Here is a 23,140-nt window from a genome sequence, read left to right as displayed (position 1 = left end):
TCTTTTTGATATTTTATGTAAATTATATAATATATATTTGGTGTAGTTTTTGATATTTTACATAGAGTGTGTCATATACATTTACAGTCCTTTTTGATATTTTATTTACAGTATATAATATACATTTGGTGTAATTTTTATATTTTATGTACAGTATATTAAATATAATTACTGTAGTTTTTGATAGTTTATTTACAGTATATATAACACATTCTTGGTGTACTTTTTGATATCTTAATACAGTGTGTAATATACATTTACTGCACTTTTTGATATCTCATTTACAGTATATAAAATGTATTTGGTGTACTTTTAGTTAATATTATATGTACAATATATGAAATATATCTACTGTACTTTTTGATATTTTATGTACAGTATATAAGATATATATGGTCTCCTTTTGATATTTTTTGTAAATTATATAATATATATTTGGTGTAGTTTTTGATATTTTACATAGGGTGTGTAGTATATATTTACTGTCCTATTTGATATTTTATTTAGAGTTCATAATATACATTTGGTGTAATTTTTGATATTTAATGTACAGTATATTAAATATAATTTCTGTAGTTTCTGATTGTTTATTTACAGTATATATAACACACATTTATTGTACTTCTTGATATTTTATGTACAGTATGTAATATACATTTACAGTACATTTTGATATTTTATTTACAGTATATAAAATATATTTGATGTACTTTTAGTTAATATTATATATACAATATATGAAATATATTTACTGTACTTTTTGATATTTTATGTACAGTATATAAGGTATATTTGGTGTCCTTTCGATATTTTATGTAAATTATATCATATATATTTGGTTTAGTTTTTGATATTTCACATAGGGTGTGTAGTAAATATTTACTGTCCTTTTTGATATTTTATTTACAATTCTTAATATACATTTGGTGTAATTTTTGAGATTTTATGTACATTACATTAAATATAATTACTGTAGATTTTGATAGTTTATTTACAGTATATATAACACATATTTGGTGTACTTCTTGATATTTTATGTACTGTATGTAATATATATTTACTGTACTTTATGATATTTTATTCACAGTATATAAAATGTGTTTGGGTTACTTTATTTAATATTATATGTACAATATATGAAATATATTTACTGTACTTTTTGATATTTTATGTACGGTGTATAAGATATATTTGGTGACCTTTTGATATTTTATGTAAGTTATATAATATATATTTGGTGTAGTTTTTGATATTTTACATAGGGTGTGTAGTATATATTTACTGTTTTTTTGATATTTTATTTACAGTATATAATATACATTTGGTGTAATTTTTGATATTTTATGTACTGTATGTAACATATATTTACTATACTTTTTGATATTTTATTTACAGTATATAAAATGTATTTGGTGTACATTTAGTTAATATTATATGTAAAATATATGAAATATATTTACTGTACTTTTTGATATTTTATGTACAGTATATTAGATATATTTGGTGTCCTTTTGATATTTTATATAAATTATATAATATATTTGGTGCAGTTTTTGATATTTTACATAGGGTGTGTCGTATATATTTACTGTCCTTTATATATATTATTTACACTATATAATATACATTTGATGTAATTTTTTTATATTTTATGTACAGTACATTAAATATAATTACTGTAGTTTGTGATTGTTTATTTACAGTATATATAACACATATTTGGTGTACTTTTTGATATTTTATGTACAGTATGTAATATAAATTTACTGTACTTTTTGATATTTTATTTACAGTATATAAAATGTATTTGGTGTACTTTTAGTTAATATTATATGTACAATATAAGAAATGTATATACTGTACTTTTTGATATTTTATTAAGAGTATATAAGATATATCTGGTGTCCTTTTGATATTTTATATAAATTACATAATATATATTTGGTGTAGTTTTTGATATTTTACATAGGGTGTGTCATATATATTTACTTTCCATTTTGATATTTTATTTGCAGTATATAATATACATTTGGTGTCATTTTTGATATTTTATGTACAGTATATTAAATATAATTACTGTAGTTTGTTATATTTTATTTACAGTATATGTAACACATATTTGGTGTACTTTTTGATATTTTATGTACTGTATGTAATATACATTTACAGTACTTTTTGATATTTTATTCACAGTATATAAAATGTATTTGCTGTACTTTTAGTTAATATTATATGTACAATATATGAAATATATTTACTGTACATTTTGATATTTTATGTACAGTATATAAGATAAATTTGGTGTCCTTTTCATATTTTATGTTAATTATATAATATAAATTTGGTGTAATTTTTGATATTTTACATAGGGTGTGTACTATATATTTACTTTCCTTTCTGATATTTTATTTACAGTCTAAAATATACGTTTGGTGTAATTTTTGATATTTTAAGTACAGTATATTAAATATAATTACTGTAGATTTTGATAGTTTATTTACAGTATATATAACACATATTTGGTGTACTATTTGATATTTTCTGTACAGTATGTAATATATATTTACTGTACTTTTTGATATTTTATTTACAGTATATAAAATGTATTTGGTGTACTTTTAGTTAATATTACATGTACAATATATGAAATATATTTACTGTACTTTTTGATATTTTATGTACAGTATATAAGATATATTTGGTGTCCTTTTGATATTTTATGTAAATTATATAATATATATTTGGTGTAGTTTTTCATATTTTACATAGGTTGTGTCATCTACATTTACTGTCTTTTTGATATTTTATTTTCAGTATATAATATACATTTGGTGTCATTATTGATATTTTATGTACAGTATATTAAATATAATTACTGTAGATTTTGATAGTTTATTTATAGTATATAAAACACATATTTGGTGTAATTTTTGATATATTATGTACAGCATGTATTATATATTTACCGTACAGTTTGATATTTTATTTACAGTATATAAAATGTATTTGGTGTTCTTTTCGTTAATATTATATGTACAATATATGAAATGTATTTACTGTACATTTTGATATTTTATGTACAGTGTATAAGATATATTTGGTGTCCTTTTGATATTTTATGTAAATTATATAATATATATTTGGTGTAGTTTTTGATATTTTACTTAGGGTGTGTAATATGTATTTACTGTACTTTTTGATAATTTATTTACAGTATGTAATATACATTTGGTGTAATTTTTGATATTTTATGTACAGTATGTTAAATATATGTACTGTAGTTTTGATAGTTTATTTACAGTATATATAACACATATCTGGTTTACTTTTTGATATTTTATATACATTATGTAATATATATTTACTGTATTTTTGATATTTTATTTACACTATATAAAATGTATTTGGTGTACTTTTAGTTAATTTGTACAATATATGAAATATATTTACTGTACTTTTTGATATTTTATGTACAGTATATAAGATATATTTGGTGTCTTTTTGATATTTTATGTAAATTATATAATATATATTTGGTGTAGTTTTTGATATTTTACATAGCGTGTGTCATATACATTTACAGTCCTTTTTGATATCTTATTTACAGTATATAATAAACAATTTGTGTAATTTTTGATAATTTTTGTACAGTATATTAAATATAATTACTGTAGTTTTTGATAGTTTATTTACAGTACATATAACACATATTTGGTGTACATTTTGATATTTTATGTACAGTATGTAATACATATTTACTGTACTTTTTGATATTTATTTACACTATATAAAATAAATTTGGTGTACTTTTAGTTAATATTATATGTACAATATATGAAATATATTTACTGTACGTTTTGATATTTTATATACAGTATATAAGTTATATTTGGTGTCCTTTTGATATTTTATGTAAATTATATAATATATATTTGGTGTAGATAGTGATATTTTACATATGGTGTGTAATATATATTTACTGTAATTTTTGATATTTTATTTACAGTAAATAATATACATTTGGTGTAATTTTTCATATTTTATGTCCAGTATATGAAATATAATTACTGTAGTTTTTGATAGTTTATTTACAGTACATATAACACATATTTGGTGTACTTTCTGATATTTTAAGTACAGTATGTAATATATATTTACTGAAATTTTGGATATTTTTTTACAGTATATAAAATGTATTTGGTGTACTTTTAGTTAATATTATATGTACAATATATGAAATATATTTACTGTACCTTTTGATATTTTATGAACAGTATATGAGATATATTTGGTGTCCTTTTGATATTTTATGTAAATAATATAATATATATTTGGTGTCGTTTCTGATATTTTACATAGGGTGTGTAATATATATATAACGTCCTTTTTGATATATTCTTTACACTATATAATATACAATTGGTGTAATTTTTGATATTTTATGTACTGTATATTAAACATAATTACTGTAGTTTTTGATAGTTTATTTACATTATATATAACACATATTTGGTGTACTTTTTGTTATATTATGTACAGTATGTAATGTGTATTTACAGAGTTTTTGATATTTTATTTACAGTATATAAAATGTATTTGGTGTACTTTTAGTAAATATTATATGTACAATATATGGTATATATTTACTGTACTTTTTGATATTTTATGTACAGTATATAAGATATATTTGGTGTCCTTTTGATATTTTATGTAAATTATATAATGTATATTTTGTATAGTTTTTGATAATTTACATAGAGTGTAATATATATTTACTGTCCTTTTTCATATTTTATTTAGAGAATATAATATACATTTGGTGTAATTTTTGATATTTTATGTACAGTATATTAAATATACTTACTGTAGTTTTTGATAGTTTATTTGCAGTATATATAACACATATTTGGTGTGCTTTTTGATATTTTATGTACAGTATGTCATATAAATTTACTGAACTTTTTGAAATTTTATTTACAGTATATAAAATGTATTTGCTGTAATTTTGGTTAATATATGTACAATATATGAAACATATTTACTGTACTTTTTGATAATTTATGTACAGTATATAAGATATATTTGGTGGCCTTTTGATATTTTATGTAAATTACATAATATATATTTGGTGCAGTTTTTGATATTTTACATAGGGTGTGTAATATATATTTACCGTCTTTTTGATATATTCTTTACACTACATAATATACATTTGGTGTAAATTTAGATATTTTATGTACAGTATATTAAATATAATTACTGTAGTTTTTGATAGTTTATTTACAGTATATATAACACATATTTGGTGTACATTTTGATATTTAATGTACAATATGTAATATATATTTACTGTACTTTTTGATATTTTATTTACAGTATATAAAATGTATTTGTTGTACTCTTAATTAATATTATATGTACAATATATGAAATATATTTACTGTACTTTTGGATATTTTATGTACAGTATATAAGATATATTTGGTGTCCTTTAGATATTTTATGTAAATTATATAATATATATTTGGTGTAGTTTTTGATATTTTACATAGAGTGTAATATATATTTACTGTAATTTTTGATATTTTATTTACAGTATATAATATACATTTGGTGTAATTTTTGATATTTTATGTACAGTATATAAAATATAATTACTGTAGTTTTTGATCGTTTATTTACAGTATATATAACACATATTTGGTGTACTTTTTGATATTTTATGTACAGTATGTAATATATACTTACTTTATATTTTGATGTCTTATTTACAGTATATAAAATGTATTTGTTGTACTTTTAGTTAATATTATACGTACAATATATGAAATATATTTACTCTACTATTTGATATTTTATGTACAGTATATAAGATATATTTGGAGTCCTTTTGATATTTTATGTAAATTATATAATATATATTTAGTGTAGTTTGTGATATTTTACATAGGTTGTGTAATATATATTTACTGTACTTTTTGATTTTTTTTACAGTATATAATATACATTTGGTGTAATTTTTGATATTTTATGTACAGTGTATTAAATATAATTTCTTTAGTTTTGATAATTTATTTACAGTATATATAACACATATTTGGTGTACTTTTTGATATTTTATGTACATTATGTAATGTATATTTACTGTACTTTTTTATATTTGATTTACAGTATATAAAATGTATTTGGTGTACTTTTAGTTAATATTATATGTACAATATATGAAATATATTAACTGTACTTTTTGATATTTTATGTAGAGTATATAGGATATATTTGGTGTACTTTTGATATTTTATGTAAATTATAAAATATATATTTGGTGTAGTTTTTGATATTTTACATAGAGTGTAATATATATTTACTGTAATTTTTCATATTTAATTTACAGTATATAATATACATTTGGTGTAATTTTTGATATTTAATGTACAGTATATTAAACATAATTACTGTAGTTTTTGATAGTTTATTAACAGTATATATAACACATATTTGGTGTACTTTTTGATATATTATGTAAAGTATGTAATGTATATTTACTGAAATTTTTGATATTTTTTTACAGTATATAAAATGTATTTGGTGTACTTTTAGTTAATATTATATGTACAATATATGAAATACATTTACTGTACTTTTTGATATTTTATGTACAGTTTGTAACATATAGTTGGTGTCCTTTTGATATTTTATGTAAATTATATAATATATATTTGGTGTAGTTTGTGATATTTTACATAGGGTGTGTAATATATATTTACTGTATTTTTGATATTTTTTTAACAGTAAATAATATACATTTGGTGTAATTTTTGATATTTTATGTACCGTATATTAAATATAATTACTGCAGTTTTTGATAGTTTATTTACAGTATATATAACACATATTTGGTGTACTTTTTGATATTTTATGTACAGAATGTTATATAAATTCACTGTAATTTTGATATTTTATTTACACTATATAAAATGTATTTGGTGTAATTTAGTTAATATTATATGTACAATATATGAAATACATTTACTGTACATTTTGATATTTTATGTACAGTATATAAGGTATATATTGTGTACTTTTGGTATTTTATGTAAATTATATAATATATATTTGGTGTAGTTTGTGATATTTAACATAGGGTGTGTAATATATGTTTACTGTACTTTTTGGTATTTCATTTACAGTAAATAATATACTTTTGGTGTAATTTTTGATATTTTATGTACAGTATATTAAATATAATAACTGTAGTTTTTGATAGTTTATTTACAGTATATATATAACACATATTTGGTGTACTTTTTGATATTTTATTTGCAGTATGTAATATATATTCACTGTAATTTTTGATATTTTATTTACACTATATAAAATGTATTTGGTGTACTTTTAGTTAATATTATATGTACAATATATGAAATATGTTTACTGTACATTTTGATGTTTTATGTACAGTATATAAGTTATATTTGGTGTCGTTTTTTTATTTTATGTAAGTTATATTATATATATTTGGTGTAGTTTGTGATATTTTACATAGGGTGTGTAATATATGTTTACTGTACTTTTTGGTTTTTTATTTACATTAAATAATATACATTTGGTGTAATTTTTGATATTTTATGTACAGTATATTAAATATAATTACTGTAGTTTTTGATCGTTTATTTACAGTATATATAACACATATTTGGTTTACTTTCTGATATTTTATGTAGTATATGTAATATATATTTACTGTACTTTATGATATTTTATTTACAGTATATAAAATGTATTTGGTGTACTTTTAGTTAATATTATATGTACAATATATGAAATATAATTACTGTAGTTTTTGATAGTTTATTTACAGTATGTATAACACATATTTGGTGTACTTTTTGATATTTTATGTAGAGTATGTAATATATATTTACTGTCCTTTTTGATATTTTATTTACAGTATATAAAATGTATTTGGTGTACTTTTAGTTAATATTATATGCACAATATATGGAATTTATTTACTGTACATTTTGATATTTTATGTACAGTATATAAGATATATCTGGTGTCCATTTGATATTTTATATAAATTGTATAATATATATTTGGTGTAGTTTTTGATATTTTACATAGGGTGTGTCATAGATATTTACTTTCCTTTTCGATATTTTATTTACACTATATAATATACATTTGGTGTAATTTTTTATATTTTATGTACAGTATATTAAATATAATTACTGTAGTTTTTCATAGTTTATTTACAGTATTTATAACACATATTTGGTGTACTTTTTGATATTTTATGTAGAGTATGTAATATATATTTACTGTGTTTTGATATCTTATTTACAGTATATAAAATGTATTTGGTGTACTTTTAGTTAATATTATATGTACAATATATGAAATATATTTATTGTACTTTTTGATATATTATATACAGTATATAATATATATTTGGTGTACTTTTGATATTTTATGTAAATTATATAATATATATTTGGTGTAGATTTTGATATTTAACATAGTGTGTGTCATATATATTTACTGTCCTTTTTGATATTTTATTTACAGTATATAATGTATATTTGGTGTAATTTTTGATATTTTATGTACAGAATATTAAATATAATTACTGTAGTTTTTGATAGTTTATTTACAGGATATAGAACTGATATTTGGTGTAATTTTTGATACTTTATGTACTCTATGTAATATATATTTACTGTACTTTTTGATATTTTATTTACAGTATATAAAATGTATTTGGTGTAGTTTTAGTTAATATTATATGTACAATATATGAAATATATTTAATGTACATTTTGATATTTTATGTACAGTATATAATATATATTTGGTGTCCTTTTGGTATTTTATGTAAATTATATAATACATATTTTGTGTAGTTTTTGATATTTTACATTGGGAGTGTAGTATATATTTACTGTACTTTTTGATATTTTATTTACAGTATATAATAAACATTTGGTGTAATTTTTGATATTTTATGTACAGTATATGAAATATAATTACTGTAGTTTTTGATAGTTTATTTACAGTATATATAACACATATTTGGTGTAATTTTTGATATTTTATTTAGTGTATGTACTATATTTTTACTCTAATTTTCATATTTTATTTACAGTATATTATATACAATTGGTGTAATTTTTGATATTTTATGAACATTATATTAAATATAATTACTGCAGTTTTTGATAGTTTATTTACAGTATATATAAAACATATTTGATATACTTTTTGATATTTTATGAACAGTATGTAATATATATTTACTGTACTTTTTCATATTCTATTTACACTATATAAAATATATTTGGTGTACTTTTAGTTAATATAATATGTACAATATATGAAATATATTTGCTGTACTTTTTGATATATTATGTACAGTATATAATCTATATTTGGTGTCCTTTTGATATTTTAAGTAAATTATACAATATATAATTGGTGTAGTTTTTGATATTTCACACAGAGTGTAATATATATTTACCGTCCTTTTTAATCTTTTATTTTGAGTATATAATATACATTTGGCGTAATTTTTGATATTTTATGTACAGTATATTAAATATAATTACTGTAGTTTTTGATACTTTATTTACAGTATATATAACACATATTTGGTGTACTTTTTGATATTTTATGTACAGTATGTAATATATATTTACTCAAATTTTTTAAAATTTATTTACAGTATATAAAATGTATTTGGTGTACTTTTAGTTAATATTATATGTACAATATATGAAACATATTTACTGTAGTTTTTGATATTTTATGTACAGTATATAAGATAACTTTGGTGGCCTTTTGATATTTTATGTTAATTATATAATATATATTTGGTGTAGTATTTGATATTTTACATAGGGTGTGTAATATATATTTACTCTACTTTTTGATAATTTAATTACAGTATATAATATACATTTGGTGTAATTTTTGATATTTTATGTACAGTATATTAAATATAATTACTGTAGTTTTTGATAGTTTATTTACAGTATATATAACACATATTTGGTGTACTTTTTGATATTTTATGAAGTGTATGTAATATATATTTACTGTACTTTTTGATATTTTATTTACAGTATATAAAATGTATTTAGTATACTTTTAGTTAATATTATAAGTACAATATATGAATTATAATTACTGTAGTTTTTGATAGTTTATTTACAGTATACATAACACATATTTGGTGTACATTTTGATATTTTATATAGAGTATGATATATATATTTACTGTACTTTTTGATATTTATTTACAGTATATAAAATGTATTTGGTGTACTTTTAGTTAATATTACATGAACAATATATTAAATGTATTTACTGTACTTTTTCATATTTTATGTACAGTATATAAGATATATCTGGTGTCCTTTTGATATTTTATATAAATTATATAATATATATTTGGTGTAGTTTTTGATATTTTACATAGGGTGTGTCATATATATTTACTTTCTTTTTGATATTTTATTTACAGTATATAATATACATCTGGTGTAATTTTAGATATTTTATGTATATTATATTAAATATAATTAGTGTAGATTTTTATAGCTTATTTACAGTATATATAACACATATTTGGTGTAATTTTTTATATTTTATGTAGAGTATGTAATATATATTTACTGAATTTTGATATTTTATTTACAGTATATAAAATGTATTTGGTGTACTTTTAGTTAATATTATATGTACAATATATGAAATATATTTACTGTACTTTTTGATATATTATGTACACTATATAATATATATTTGGTGTACTTTTGAAATTTTATGTAAATTATACAATATATATTTGGTGTAGATTTTGATATTTTACATAGGGTGTGTCATATATATTTACTGTCTTTTTTGATATTTTATTTACAGTATATAATGTACATTTGGTGTAATTTTTGATATTTTATGTACAGTATATTAGATATAATTACTGTAGTTTTTGATAGTTTATTTACAGTATATATAACACATATTTGGTGTACTTTTTGAAATTTTATGTACAGTATGTAAGATATATTTACTGAACTTTTTCATATTTATTTACAGTATATAAAATGTAATTGGTGTACTTTTAGTTAATATTATATGTACTATATATGAAGCATATTTACTGTAATTTTTGATATTTTATGTACAGTATATAAGATATATTTGGTGGTCTTTTGATATTTTATGTAAATTATATAATATATATTTGGTGTAGTTTTTGATATTTTACATAGGTTGTGTAATATATATTTACTTTACTTTTTGATATTTTAATTACAGTATATAATATACATTTGGTGTAATTTTTGATATTTTATGTACAGTATATTAAATATAATTACTGTAATTTTTATACTTTATTTACAGTATATATAACACATATTTGGTGTACTTTTTGATATTTTATGTACACTATGTAATGTATATTTACTGTACTTTTTGAAATTTTATTTTCAGTATATAAAAGGTATTTGGTGTACTTTTAGTTAATATTATATGTACAATATATGAAACATTTACTGTACTTTTTGATATTTTATGTAGAGTATATAAGATATATTTGGTGTCCTTTTGATATTTTATGTAAATTATATAATATGTAATTGGTGTAGTTTTTGATATTTCACCAAGAGGGTAATATATATTTACTGTCCTTTTTCATCTTTTATTTAGAGTATATAATATACATTTGGTGTAATTTTTGATATTTTATGTACAGTATATTAAATATAATTCCTGTAGTTTTTGATAGTTTATTTACAGTATCTATAACACATATTTGGTGTACTTTTTGATACTTTATGTCCTGTATGTAATATATATTTACTGTACTTTTTGATATTTTATTTACAGTATATAAAATGTATTTGGTGTACATTTAGTTAATATTATATGTACAATATATGAAATATATTTAATATACTTTTTGATATTTTATGTACAGTATATAATCTATATTTGGTGTCTTTTTGATATTTTATGTAAATTATATAACATAAATTTGGTGTAGTTTTTCATATTTTACATAAGGTGTGTACTATATATTTACTTTCCTTTTTGATATTTTATTTACAGTCTAAAATATACATTTGGTGTAATTTTTGATATTTTATGTACAGTATATTAAATATAATTACTGTAGTTTTTCATACTTTATTTACAGTATATATAACACATATTTGGTGTACTTTTTGATATTTTATGTACAATATGTAATATATATTTACTGTACTTTTTGATATTTTTTTTACACTATATAAAATATATTTGGTGGACTTTTAGTTAATATTATATGTACAATATATGAAATATATTTGCTGTACTTTTTGATATTTTATGTACAGTATATAATATATATGTGGTGTCCTTTTGATATTCTATGTAAATTATATAATATATAATTGGTGTAGTTTTTGATATTTCACCCAGAGTGTAATATACATTTACTGTCCTTTTTCATCTTTTATTTAGAGTATATAATATACATTTGGTGTAATTTTTGATATTTTACGTACAGTATATTAAATATAATTACTGTAGTTTTTGATAGTTTATTTAGAGTGTATAAAACAAATATTTGGTGTACTTTTTGATATTTTATGTAGAGTATGTAATATATATTTACTGTATTTTTATATTTTATTTACAGTATATAAAAGGTATTTGGTTTAATTTTAGTTAATATTATATGTACAATATATGAAATACATTTACTGTAAATTTTGATATTTTATGTACAGTATATAATATATAATTGGTGTACTTTTGATATTTTATGTAAATTATATAATATTTATTAGGTGTAGATTTTGATATTTTACATAGGGTGTGTCATATATATTTACTGTCTTTTTGATATTTTATTTACAGTATATAATATACATTTGGTGTAATTTTTTATATTTTATGTACAGTATATTAAATATAATTACTGCAGTTTTTGATAGTTTATGTACAGTATATATAACACATATTTGGTGTAATTTTTGATATTTTATGTAGAGTATATTAAATATAATTACTGTAGTTTTTGATAGTTACTTTACAGTATACATAATACATATTTGGAGTACTTTTTGATATTTTATGTAGTGTATGTAGTATATATTTACTGTCCTTTTTTATATTTTATTTATAGTAAATAATATACATTTGGTGTAATTTTTGATATTTTACTTACAGTATATTAAATATAATTACTGTAGTTTTTGATAGTTTATTTCCAGTATATATAACACATATTTGGTGTACTTTTTGATATTTTATGTACAGTATGTAATATATATTTACTGTCCTTTTTGATATTTTATTTACATTATATAAAATGTATTTGGTGTACTTTTAGTTAATATTATATTCACAATATATGAAATGTATTTACTGCACTTTTTGATATTTTATGAACAGTATATAAGATATATCTGGTGTCCTTTTGATATTTTATGTAAATTATATAATATATATTTGGTGTAGTTTTTGATATTTTACATAGGGTGTGTCATATGTATTTACTTTCCTTTTTGATATTTTATTTATAGTATATAATATACATTTGGTGTAATTTTTTATATTTTATGTACAGTATATTAAATATAATTACTGTAGTTTTTCATAGTTTATTTACAGTATATATAACAAAGATTTGGGGTAATTTTTGATATTTTATGTAGAGTATATTAAATATAATTACTGTAGTTTTTGATAGTTTATTTAAAGTATATATAACACATATTTGGTGTACTTTTTGATATTTTATGTAGAGTAGGTAATATATATTTACTGTATTTTGATATTTTATTTACTGTATATAAAATGTATTTGGTGTACCTTTAGTTAATATTATATGTAGAATATATGAAATATATTTACTGTACTTTTTGATATTGTATGTACAGTATATAATATATATTTGGTGTCCTTTAGGTATTTTATGTAAATTATATAATATATATTTGTTGTAGTTTTAGATATTTTACATAGGGAGTGTAGTATATATTTACTGTACTTTTTGGTATTTTATTTACAGTATATAATAAAAATTTGGTGTAATTTTTCATATTTTATGTACAGTATATTAAATATAATTACTGTAGTTTTTGATAGTTTATTTACACTATGTATAACACATATTTGGTGTACTTTTTGATATTTTATTTAGTGTATGTAATATATTTTTACTCTAATTTTGATAATTTATTTACAGTATATAATATACATTTGGTGTAATTTTTAATATTTTATGTACATTATATTAAATATAATTACTGCAGTTTTTGATAGTTTATTTACAGTATATATAACACTTATTTGGTATACTTTTTGATATTTTGTGAACAGTATGTAATATATATTTACTGTAATTTTTGATAATTTATTTACACTATATAAAATATATTTTGTGTACTTTTAGTTAAAATTATATGCACAATATATGAAATATATTTGCTGTACTTTTTGATATTTTATGTACAGTATATAATCTATATTTGGTGTCCTTTTGATATTTTATGTAAGTTATATAATATATATTTCGAGTAGTTTTTGATATTTTGCATAGAGTGTAATATATATTTACTGTCCTTTTTCATATTTATTTAGACTATATAATATACATTTGGTGTAATTTCTGATTTTTTATGTACATTATATTAAATATAATTACTGCAGTTTTTGATAGTATATTTACAGTATAGATAACATATATTTGGTGTACTTTTTGATATTTTATGTACAGTATGTAATATATATTTACTGTACTTTTTGATATTTTAATTTACAGTATATAAAATGTATTTGGTGTACTTTTAGTTAATATTATTTGTACAATATATGAAATATGTTTACTGTACTTTTTGATATTTTATGTACAGTGTATAAGATATATTTGGTGTCCTTTTGATATTTTATGTAAATTATATAATATATGTTTGGTGTAGTTTTTGATATTTTACATAGGGTGTGTCATATATATTTACAGTTCTTTTTGATATTTTATTTACAGTATATAACATACATTTGGTGTAATTTTTGATATTTTATGTACAGTATATTAAATATAATTACTGTAGATTTTGATAGTTTATTTAGAGTATATATGACACATATTTGGTGTACTTTTTGATATTTTATGTACAGTATGTTATATACATTTAGAGTACTTTTTGATATTTTATTCACAGTATATAAAATGTATTTGGTGTACTTTTAGTTAATATTAAATGTACAATATATGAATTATCTTTACTGTACTTTTTGATATTTTATGTACAGTATATAATATATATTTGGTGTCCTTTTGTTATTTTATGTAAATTATATAATATGTATTTGGTGTAGTTTTTCATATTTTACATAGGGTGTGTAGTATATATTTACTGTACTTTTTGATATTTTATTTACAGTATATAATATACATTTGGTGTAATTTTTGATATTTTATATACAGTATATTAAATATAATTATTGCAGTTTTTGATAGTTTATTTACAGTATATATAACACATATTTGGTGTACATTTTGATATTTTATGTACAGTATGTAATATATATTTACTGTACATTTGATATTTTATTTACTGTATATAAAATATGTTTCGTGTACTTTCAGTTAATATTATATGTACAATATATGAAATATATTTACTGTACTATTTGATATTTTATGTAGAATATATAAGATATATTTGGTGTCCTTTTGATATTTTATGTAAATTATTTAATATATATTTGGTGTAGTTTTTGATATTTTACATAGAGTGTAATATATATTTACTGTACTTTTTGATATTTATTTACAGTATATAATATACATTTAGTGTAATTTTCGATATTTTATGTACCGTATATTAAATATAATTACTGTAGTTTTTCATAGTTTATTTACAGTATATATAACACATATTTGGTGTACTTTTTGATATTTTATGTACAGTATGTAATGTATATTTACTGCACATTTTGATGTATTATTTACACTATATAAAATGTATTTGGTGTACTTTTAGTTAATATTATATGTACAATATATGAAATATATTTACTGTACTTTTTGATATTTTATGTACAGTATATAGGATATATTTCGTGTACTTTTGATATTTTATGTAAATTATATAATATATATTTGGTGTAGTTTTTGATATTTTACATAGAGTGTAATATATATTTACTGTACTTTTTCATATTTTTTTACAGTATATAATATACATTTGGTGTAATTTTTGATATTTAATGTACAGTATATTAAACATAATTACTGTAGTTTTTGATAGTTTATTTACAGTATATATAACACATATTTGGTGTACTTTTGATATATTATGTACAGTATGTAATGTATATTTACTGAAATTTTTGATATTTTATTTACACTATATACTATGTATTTGGTGTACTTTTAGTTAATATTATATGTACAATATATAAAATATATTTACTGTACTTTTTGATATTTTATGTACAGTATATAAGATATATTTGGTGTCCTTTTGATATTTTATGTAAATTATATAATATATATTTGGTGTAGTTTTTGATAATTTACATAGGGTGTAATATATGTTTACTGTTCTTTTTCATATTTTATTTAGAGTATATAACATACATTTGGTGGAATATTTGATATTTTATGTACAGTATATTAAATATAATTACTGTAGTTTTTCATAGTTTATTTACAGTATATATAAGACATATTTGGTGTACTTTTTGATATTTTATGTACAATATGTAATATATATTTACGGAAATTTTTGAAATTTTATTTACAGTATATAAAATGTATTTGCTGTACTTTTAGTTAATATTATATCTACAATATATGAAACATATTTACTGTACTTTTTGATATTTTATGTACAGTATATAAGATATATTTTGTGTCCTTTTGATATTTTATATAAATTATATAATATATATTTGGTGCAGTTTTTGATATTTTACATAGGGTGTGTAATATATATTTAGCGTCCTTTTTGATATTTTCTTTACACTATATAATATACATTTGTTGTAATTTTTGATATTTTATGTACAGTATATTAAATATAATTACTGTAGTTTTGATAGTATATTTACAGTATATATAACACATATTTGGTGTAGTTTTTGATATTTTATGTACAGTATGTAATACATATTTACTGTACTTTTTGATATTTTATTTACACTACATAAAATGTATTTGGTTTACTTTTAGTTAATATTACATGTACAATATATGAAATATATTTACTGTACTTTTTAATATTTTATGTAAAGTATATAACATATACTTGGTGTCCTTTTGATAATTTATGTAAATTATATAATATATATTTGGTGTAGTTTGTGATATTTTACATAGGGTGTGTAATATATCTTTACTGTATTTTTGATATTTTATTTACAGTAAATAATATACATTTGGTGTAATTTTTGAGATTTTATTTACAGTACATTAAATATAATTACTGTAGTTTTTGTCTGTTTATTTACAGTATACATAACACATATTTGGTGTACTTTTTGATATTTTATGTACAGTATGTAATATATATACAGTGTAATTTTTGATATTTTATTTACACTATATAAAATGTATTTGGTGTGCTTTTAGTTAATGTTATATGTAGAATATATGAAATATATTTACTGTAATTTTTGATATTTTATGTACAGTATATAAGATATATTTGGTATCCTTTTGATATTTTATGTAAATTATATAATATATATTTGGTGTAGATTGTGATATTTTACATATGGTGTGTAATATATATTTACTGTAATTTTTCTTATTTTATTTGCACTCTATAAAATGTATTTGGTGTACTTTAAGTTAATATTATATGTACAATATATGAAATATATTTACTGTACATTTTGATATTTTATGTACAGTATATAAGATATATTTGGTGTCCTTTTGATATTTTATGTAAATTATATAATATATAATTGGTGTAGATTGTGATATTTTACATATGTTGTCTGATATATATTAACTGTAATTTTTGATATTTTATTTACAGTAAATAATATACATTTGGTGTAATTTTTGATATTTTATGTACAGTATATTAAACATAATTACTGTAGTTTTTGATAGTTTATTTACAGTATATATAACACATATTTGGTGTACTTTTTGATATTTTATGTACAGTATGTAATATATATTTACTGTAATTATTGATATTTTATTTACAGTATATAAAATGTATTTGGGGTACTTTTAGTTAATATTATATGTACAATATATGAAATATATTTAATGTACATTTTGAAATTTTATGTACAGTATATCAGATATATTTGGTGTCCTTTTGATATTTTATGTAAATAATATAATATATATTTGGTGTAGTTTGTGATAATTTACATAGGGTGTGTAATATATATTTACTGTACTTTTTGATATTTTATTTACAGTATATTATACATTTGGTGTAATTTTTTATATTTTATGTACAGTATATTGAATATAATTATTGAAGTTTTCGATAGTTTATTTACAGAATACATAACACATATTTGGTGTACATTTCAATATTTTATGTACAGTATGTAACATATATTTACCGTACGTTTTGATATTTTATTTACAGTACATAAAATGTATTTGGTGTACTTTTAGTTAATATTATATGCAGAATATATGAAATATATTTACTGTACTTTTTGATATTTTATTACAGTGTATAATATATATATGGTTTCCTTTTGATATTTTATGTAAATTATATAATATATATTTGGTGTAGTTTTTGATATTTTACATAGGGTGTGTAGTATATATTTACTGTCCTTTTTTATATTTTATTTACAGTAAAAAATATAAATTTGGTGTAATTTTTGATATTTTACTTACCGTATATTAAATATAATTACTGTCGTTTTTGATAGTTTATTTACAGTATATATAACACATATTTGGTGTACTTTTTGGTATTTTATGTACAGTATGTAATATATATTTACTGTAATTTTTGATATTTTATTTACACTATATAAAATGTATTTGGTGTACTTTTAGTTAATATTATATGTACAATATTTGAAGTATATTTACTGTACTTTTGATATTTTATGTACAGTATATAAGATATATTTGGTCTCCTTTTGATATTTTATGTAAATTATATAATATATATTTGGTGTAGATTGTAATATTTTACATATGGTGTGTAATATATATTTACTGTACTTTTTATTATTTTATTTACACTAAATAATATACATTTGGTGTAATTTTTGATATTTTATGTACAGTATATTAAATATAATTACTGTAGTTTTTGATAGTTTATTTACAGTATATATAACACATATTTGGTGTACTTTTTGATATTTTATGTACAGTATGTAATATATATTTACTGTAATTATTGATATTTTATTTACAGTATATAAAATGTATTTGGGGTACTTTTAGTTAATATTATATGTACAATATATGAAATATATTTACAGTACATTTTGAAATTTTATGTACAGTATATAAGACATATTTGGTGTCCTTTTGATAAATTATGTAAATTATATAATATATATTTGGTGTAGTTTGTGATAATTTACATAGGGTGTGTAAAATATATTTACTGTACTTTTTGATATTTTATTTACACTATATTATAAATTTGGTGTAATTTTTTATATTTTATGTACAGTATATTAAATATAATTATTGTAGTATTTGATAGTTTATTTACAGTATATATAACACATATTTGGTGTACTTTTTGATATTTTATGTACAGTATGTAATATGTATTTACTGTACTTTTTGGTATTTTATTTACAGTACATAAAATGTATTTGGTGTACTTTTAGTTAATAATATATGAGCAATATATGAAATATATTTACTGTACTTTTTAATATTTGATGTACAGAATATAGGATATATTTGGTGTCCTTTTGATATTTTATGTAAATTATATAATATATATTTGGTGTAGTTTTTGATATTTTACATAGGGTGTGTAATATATATTTACTGTCCTTTTTGATATTTTATTTACTGTAAATAATATATACATTTGGTGTAATTTTTGATATTTTATTTACAGTATACGAATTATAATTACTGTAGATTTTGATAGTTTATTTACAGTATATATAACACGAATTTGGTGTACTTTTTGATATTTTATGTACAGTATGTAATATATATTTACTGTAATTTCTGATATTTTATTTACACTATATAAAATGTATTTGGTGTACTTTTAGTTAATATTATATATACAATATATGAAATATATTTACAGTATATTTTGATATTTTATGTAGAGTATATAAGATATATTTGGTGTCCTTTTGATATTTTATGTAAATTATATAATATATATTTGGTGTAGATTGTGATATTTTACATATGGTGTGTAATATATATTTAGTGTACTTTTTGATTTTTTTTACAGTAAATAATATACATTTGGTGTAATTTTTGATATTTTACGTACAGTATATTAAATATAATTACTGTAGATTTGATAGTTTATTTACAGTATATATAACACGTTTGGTGCACTTATTGATATTTTATGTACAGTATGTAATATACATTTACTGTAATTTTTGGTATTTAATTTATAGTTTATAGAATGTATTTGGGATACTTTTAGTTAATATTATATGTACAATATATGAAATATATTTACTGTACATTTTGAAAGTTTATGTACACTATATAAGATATATTTGGTGTCCTTTAGATATTTTATATAAATAATATAATATATATTTGGTGTAGTTTGTGATAATTTACATAGGGTGTGTAATATATATTTACTGTACTTTTTGATATTTTATTTAAACTATATTTTGCATTTGGTGTAATTTTTTATATTTTATGTACAGTATATTAAATATAATTATTTTAGTTTTTGATAGTTTATTTACACTATATATAACACATATTTGGTGTACTTTTCGATATTTTATGTTCAGTATGTTATATATTTACTGTACTTTTTGATATTCTATTTACAGTACATAAAATGTATCTGGTGTACTTTTCGTTAATATTATATGCACAATATATGAAATATATTTACTGTACTTTTTGCTATTTTATGTACAGTATATAAGATATGTTTGGTGTCCTTTTGATATTTTATGTAAATTATACAATATATATTTGGTGTAGTTTTTGATATTTCACATAGGGTGTGTAGTGTATATTTACTGTCCTTTTGATATTTCATTTACAGTATATAATATACATTTGGTGTAATTTTGGTATTTTATAGACTGTATATTAAATATAATTACTGTAGTTTTTGATACTATATTTACAGTATATATAACACATATTTGGTGTACTTTTTTATATTTTATGTACTGTAAGTAATATATATTTACTGTACATTTTGATATTTTGTTTACAGTATATAAAATGTATTTGGTGTACTTTAGTTAATATTATATGTACAATATATGAAATATATTAACTGTACTTTCTGATAGTTTATGTAGAGTATATAATATATATTTGTTGTACTTTTCATATTTTATGTAAATTATATAATATATATTTGGTGTAGTTTTTGATAATATACATAGGGTGCGTAATATATATTTACTGTCCTTTTTCATATTTTATTTAGAGTATATAATATACATTTGGTGTAATTTTTGATATTTTATATTCAGTATATTAAATGTAATTACTGTAGTTTTTGATGGTTTATTTACAGTATATATAAGACATATTTGGTGTACTATTTGATATTTTATGTACAGTATGTAATATATATTTACTGTACTTTTTGATATTTATTTACAGTATATAAAATGTATTTGGTGTACTTTTAGTTAATATTATATATACAATATATGAAATATATTTACTGAACTTTTTGATATTTTATGTATAGTATATCAGATATATTTTTTGTCCTTTTGATATTTTATGTAAATTATAAAATATATATTTGTAGTTTTTGATATTTTACACAGAGTGTAATATATATTTACTGTCCTTTTTGATATTTATTTAGAGTGTATAATATACATTTGTTGTAATTTTTGATATTTTATGAACAGTATGTTAAATATAATTACTGAAGATTTTGATAGTTTATTTACAGTATACATAACACATATTTGGTGTACTTTTTGATATTTTATGTACAGTATGTAATACATATTTACTGTACTTTTTGATATTTAATTTACACTATATAAAGTGTATTTGGTGTACTTTTAGTTAATATTATATGTACAATATATGAAATATATTTACTGTACTTTTTTATATTTTATGTACAGTATATAACATATACTTGGTGTCCTTTTGATATTTTATATAAATTATATAATATATATTTGGTGTAGTTTGTGATATTTTACATAGGCTGTGTAATATATATTTACTGTATTTTTGATATTTTATTTACAGTAAATAATATACATTTGGTGTAATTTTTGATATTTTATGTACAGTATATTAACTATAATTACTGTAGTTTTTGATAGTTTATTTACAGTATACATAACACATATTTGGTGTACTTTTTGATATTTTATGTACAGTATGTAATATATATACAGTGTAATTTTGATATTTTATTTACACTATATAAAATGTATTTGGTGTGCTTTTAGTTAATATTATATGTACAATATATGAAATATATTTACTGTAATTTTTGATATTTTATGTACAGTATATAAGATATATTTGGTGTCCTTTTGATATTTTATGTAAATTATATAATATATATTTGGTGTAGATTGTCATATTTTACATATGGTGTGTAATATATATTTACTGTAATTTTTCATATTTTATTTACACTATATAAAATGTATTTGCTGTACTTTTAGTTAATATTATATGTACAATATATGAAATATATTTACTGTAGATTTTGATATTTTATGTACAGTATATAAGATATATTTGGTGTCCTTTTGATATTTTATGTAAATTATATAATATATATTTGGTGTAGATTGTGATATTTTACATATGGCGTGTAATATATATTTACTGTACTTTTTGATATTTTATTTACAGTAAATAATATACATATGGTGTAATTTTTGATATTTTATGTGCAGTATATTAAATGTAATTACTGTAGTATTTGATAGTTTATTTACAGCATAT

This window comes from Pan paniscus, chromosome 23 (genome assembly GCF_029289425.2).
Source record: "Pan paniscus chromosome 23, NHGRI_mPanPan1-v2.0_pri, whole genome shotgun sequence".
NCBI classification, from domain to species: Eukaryota; Metazoa; Chordata; class Mammalia; order Primates; family Hominidae; genus Pan; species Pan paniscus.
The sequence above is the reverse complement of the archived record's forward strand: the minus strand, read 5'-3'. Positions refer to the sequence as shown.